At 42.3% G+C, this 5,705-nt stretch overlaps 1 long non-coding RNA gene across 1 annotated transcript; it reads right to left on the reverse strand.

The window, feature by feature from the left end:
- Positions 1-611: 611 nt before the first annotated feature.
- Positions 612-4,840, reverse strand: LOC138113761 (uncharacterized). The gene is made up of 3 exons (XR_011152324.1): positions 4,756-4,840; positions 1,396-1,507; positions 612-1,292 (listed from the first exon to the last, which is right to left on the reverse strand). It is a non-coding gene; the product is annotated as an uncharacterized lncRNA (long non-coding RNA).
- Between the last annotated feature and the right edge of the window lie 865 nt (positions 4,841-5,705).

Raw genomic sequence — 5,705 nt, forward strand, 5'->3', positions numbered from 1 at the left:
GCCCCATGGAAGAAGCCTTCAACATGACTGTAAAACTGTGCAAGTGGAACATCTGGATTTGCAGCAAAGCTAGATTTTACCCACAAGTTTCCTTGCAAAATTGGAGATTATTAGTCTCATACTAAAAGGCGATTTTTAACAGCAGAGCTCTCAGCAGACTATCAAGTAGATCTGTTTTCTTGTACCCCCTCTGAGAGCCCTATTAGGCCCTTCCGCTCTGCAGCCCTTGCTCTTTACTACATGCTGGGCTTTTTGTTTTAGTGAGGAGTTTTTTCAGCAGTTTTACTGCTGAAAAATATGGGAGGTCTGTCATGCTGGTTTGTCACTTCATGATCCATTAAATTGCCTTCTCAAACTGAGAGCTGCTCTGTAGGTTTTCTCAACAACTTTCATAAAATAACATCTCACTCAGCTTGTTACAGACAAATATACAATGGTTACATCAAATATTGGGCCAGCCACAGGTGGGGTAGACTTTGGCTTTAGAAAGGTACTCCACTGTTAAACTTTAGATCCCCGAAACAAGTGAGAAATTCCTTTCATAGTGGGAAAGAAAACAGACTTCTGGATAATGTTACAGGATTTGTCCAGTTATTTGTTTTAAACTGCAATTAAATTATGTATAGAAACTAAGAAGGAACCAACATGGTAACTGATATAAATCAACAAACCAAAGAGATCTCATCTCTGTATTAGCATATTACAATTAGGCAATACACATCTCTCTATATCTATCTAAAAAGAGGCAGAGAGGGTTTTTACCACCATTCGTAGAGTAACTCTGTGGAGGAATAGGACCCGTAATTGAGACCAATCTCAAGAAGCTTCCGTGGGGCTCCCTTGTATAAATATTTTTGGTTGGAACATACTGTCATTTTCTTTCCCCTTTACATTTCATGTTGCTGAGTTAAGAGAGGGAAAAAAAAAGGAAGGTTCATTTTGTCATCTCAGGAAAGAGTCAAGCTGATGGGTACATGGTCACCCCGTGTCCAGTGGTGACTGATAACTCCCAGTACACTGCATTCCTTTTGCTTTGACTTTTCTCCCTGGATTGAGGGCTTCTGCAGGATGCTGAGGCCAGCCTCCAAATTTTAATATGTCCCATTTTCATGAATCAATTCCAGTCTTGTATAAGGTGGAAAAAAACCCTCTTACATGTTAACGAACAGGTACAGAAGGCAGCAAGGCAGGGATTTACACAGCCACCTCAGCGTGGGGCTGCCCTGGTTTCTTCAGAGACAGCACTGTGGTGGTGCAGGACGAGCAGGGCTGCCCCATGGGCCACACAGCAACTGCAGGAGCAAAAAGCAGTGGTAGGGCTTCCTTTGGCTCTAACATCCTCAGTGCCCCAACACACACACTCTAGCAGCTGTCTCAGGGAGGGCTGAGACTTACCCTTCGTAGTGATCACTGGATGCAGATATGCACAACGGCCCTTCCTGCAGGAGGGTAATCCTGGGTTGGCTGTGACAGTCACCAAGCTCCTAGCACCATTCTACCTTCATTTCTCAAAGAGAAAAAACCCTTTCATGAGACAAAAACTAAATAGTGAGATGAGGGTATGATAGCTAAACACCCTCATGTGCTCCTTCCTGCAACAAAAAGCAGGGTCTCTCTCCCTCTGCCAGGGGAAGAGTAATTCTTCAACAAGATGTACTTTTGGGACACATGAGGCTCCAATAGGCCTGCCAGTGATTTTTCCTTAGCCGACACAGTAGGTTATTATTATCATTCAGTTACCCAAACTCCATTTTAACTGCTTAAAGGGGAAAAACGAAGATTTTAGATTTGCATGGTATGTAGAGAAATCATGTATTCAAGCATCTGTAGTAGGATGCTCTGCCTAGGCCAGGGTACAGCAGCTCAAACTTTGCCTTATTTACAAGTTGACAGTGATGGATTGAGCAAAGAGGATTTTTAGTGTGGAAGAATGCTGAGACCATCTTGCCAAATGATCATAGTTTAGACCTATCATGAGCAAGTGCCAGACAGATGCTTCTGGGCTGAGGTTGGCACCAACATGGGTGTGCAGGCCCTGAGAGGAGTGTGAGAGCCAGAAATGTCGAGTAGGAGAAGCCCAAGAGCTGATAATATCTCTTTCAGCAATAAAGCATATTTTGTTGAGTAGGTGTCTTGGGTCTGGCTGAGCTGAAGTTCATTTTCCCTTAGCAGCCCTCACAGTGCTGTGCCTTGCATGGGTAGATGGAAAGCTGTTGATAGCACACCAGTGTTTTGGCTCCTGCTGAGCAGTGCTGGCACAGCATCAGCACTGCCTCTCCCACATTACCTCACCCCCATCAAGGGGCTAGGGGTGGGCAAGATCCTGGGAGGGGACACAACTAGGAAAGCTGACCCAAATTAACCAGAGATATTCCATCCCATAGGATGTCAGCTCAAACATGAAAGCTAAGGGGAGGAGGAACGTGGTGGGGGACTTTTGCTGTTTAGAATGTTTGTCTTCTGGAGCAACCACTCCACCTGCTGAAGCCCTGCTTCCTGTGAAGTGGCTGAACATGTCTTGCTGATGGGAAGTAGAGAATAAACTTTTTTTCCCTTTGCTTATGCACACCCATACTTTAACTTTTGCTTTAGTAAACTGCCTTGTCTCAATCTAAGAGTTGTTTTCCATCTTACTCTCTCTCCCCTGTCCTGCTGGGAAGGGGAGCGGTGGAGTGGCTTGGTGGGAACCTGGTACCCAGCCAAGGTCAGCCTACCGCAGTAGGCACAACAACACATATTTGTATGTGATTGACAGTCAATGATTTTATACTATAAAAGACTAATCCACTTTTTCATGGAGGGGATTTCTAGCAATCCTCTCTAAGGTGTGTGAAGATCCTTCCCTTGCATGGGGCTGTCCCTCAAGGATACTTCTCAAGCCTGAGTGAAAGTGATTGCCCATGCCCATTGGTATGGGTGAGTAACATCAGTATATATTTGATAAGCTAACTCTGACATTAGTGATTTAATAAGAAGTGCACTATATTTGTAGTTTTATTGTGTAGTACATAATTCTGATTAAAGCCTTTTGTGACCTTGTGTTCTTTTCCATTTTCACTTTTTCAATTTTTAACTTTTTTCCCACACATTTTTACCTAATCATTAACAATTAAAAAAAATCATTCATTTTATTAATATTGAACATCTGTTTTGCCATCCTTAATCCTGCAGGACAAACTTGTATAGAGGTTCTATTTCACCTATACAATTCTTTAGACATAAACTCATGACCAAGTCTGGGGATAGGACTGGATCCAGCTGCAGCTCGACTCCTCTCTGAGAAGGAGTTTAGAAAGCATGATGATCCATCCTGCACCTTGTGACTCAGCAGGAGGGTCTCCCTGATAAACTTTTCCTGAAGTTCCCATTCGGTTCTGCGACAGCATCCAGTGTAAAGGCTGTGGGTAGCTGTTGTCCCAGCTTTGAAACTGCTTTAAAGACACCGAGAAGGGCGGAATGGGGGATTGCCAGTTCCAGGGAATTGCTGGGCTTTCCAAAAAACCTGCAAAACCTCCAGGCCTCCAAATCTTCCTTTCCCTTCTCCTCCAAAGCACCAAGAATATGAAGTGTAAACTCAAATTACAATGCCTCTGTGGGCCCTGGGTTTCCAAATCCCCAGAAGTGGGGAATAAATAAAATGTTTGCATCTTCTCCACAGAGACAGGAGACATAACCCAACCAATTTTGGATACCTGACTGAATTATACAAACTATAGCCATGAAACATGTCACCCAACTCCCAAAACTGGCTCTTTCCTCTTGGGCCATCTGAATCCCAAATTGTCTGACACAGATGGAGGTGACTGTTTACAGGGGCAGATTGCAACTCCTGCTTCAGGTCTCAGGAAAATTCAGAGTGGCTTCTTGTTGTTAGAAGACATTAATTAAATCTCTTTGGTTTAATTAAAAAAAAAAATCAGAATGTGTTACTTTTCTTCTTTGCTAATCCTAGATTGTTTGCCTTGGTCTTTCTGGTAACTGACTTTGGCCAAGTGTTTTTTCCTCACACAAATGGAGCAAAGAGAGGTAATTCTCTTCAGATTCTCTTGCCACTCTGCCTGCCTGCCTTCCTTCCTATAGGCATGAAGGCTGTGTTTTCACAGCCAACACTGAGCACACAGGCTTTCCAACACAACACTAATCAGAAAGGCTGGAAATGCAAAATACTTCCTATAGGAGCCTTGTCTCCCACCCCAATAAATAGAGCAAGGGAAAGCATGAGCGACTTGCATTCGCTCTGAAGTTCCCTCGGATTATCTCACGAGTACATAGTGCCTTCTGGTGTATAACACCACAGCTGCACTTCAGCCAAAAATTCTTCAGGGGCTCCGCTTGGTTGTGAGGTTAGTTTTGCTTAAGCCTGCTCCCACCAGCCACCAGTCTTTGCATTTTCATGTTTAAGATCGGATTTCAAAAAAACCCCATGAAGACAAGAGGTAGGCTCGTGTTCGAAACTGGATATTAATAACCACAAAGCAAGCTATTGTTTCAGTGAAAAGCAGCGTTGTAGAGGCATAATGTGTTAAACCTAAGTATGACAAAGCCTTTCTGTTCCTCTAGTACCAGTTCTGAAAGCTGTCTGTCTGCAGTCTGTAGATGGCACTGTGACTCTTTATAACGATTAATCTAAAATGACCTACCCTTGTAAAAACGTGCCTTGCCAACTGAGTAAGAAATTACAGCTGCCAAGTGACTAGCTTCCATCCTTTATATATCAGACATGTAATAATAGCTGTATTTATAGTGCTTATTTACTTCTTGGGTCACAGCACAAGCTTGTGCTTCATAAAATACCTCCCTCAGTTTGTGCACAGTTAACACCACATATACAGCCAGCTGGGTGCTGTTTTACTTATATGTTCTTTCTTAAGTAACCTGAATGATCCAATTAGAGAGTCGCTTCCCTACCATTCAGTCCCTGTACTCTGGATGTAGCAGTATCTATAGCCAGGTTGTTACATCTGATTAGAAGCACACAACTGAAGGATTAAGTCAGCTGTTCCCAATTGCAGGGTATCAGTGTGATCAATCAGTGCTAGTGAATTCACTGCTAGCCATCATGTTATTAAAGGCATGGAGAGATATATTATCCAAAGTCTTAAATCAATAGAGATAATATTTTTTCTGCTTCCAAACTGGAAATGAATATAATGTAAAAGTTTTAAAATATAAATCAACTTTCCAATCTACATTTCTATTCAGAATAGCTACTTGCAGAAACACAAGTGCAGGTGGTGGGGGATGAACAAACCAAAAGCAGGTACAAGATCACAGGGATCTTTTGTATTATCAGAGACTGGCATTTAGTCACCCCCTGATTCATAATGATAAAAGCCTCTAACAGGATTTCCTTAATGGAAAGCAGCATGATAGCTGTCATGATGAAAGATCAGGCTTAACATTTTGCATGAGCATTCTGTGTATTTGGGCTGCAGTTGGATATCAGCTCTAAGAGCGCTACAGAACTAGGATGAGAGAAGAAAAGAGTTTTCACAAAGAAGCTTAATCTGTTCCAACCCGCTGAGAAGTCCAGTGCATTACCTAATCCTTTCTTATTTGTAATAAATACTTTTAAATAGTGGTATACATTATCATTATGTGACCACACTATGTTTCAACAGAATATAAATAAATGCCATAATGAAGGCACAACAGTTGGAATAAAGTTATCAAGTGAAAATGACAGAATTCTTTGTGGTCACAAA

The sequence above is a fragment of the Aphelocoma coerulescens genome, chromosome 1 (assembly GCF_041296385.1).
Source record: "Aphelocoma coerulescens isolate FSJ_1873_10779 chromosome 1, UR_Acoe_1.0, whole genome shotgun sequence".
NCBI classification, from domain to species: domain Eukaryota; kingdom Metazoa; phylum Chordata; class Aves; order Passeriformes; family Corvidae; genus Aphelocoma; species Aphelocoma coerulescens.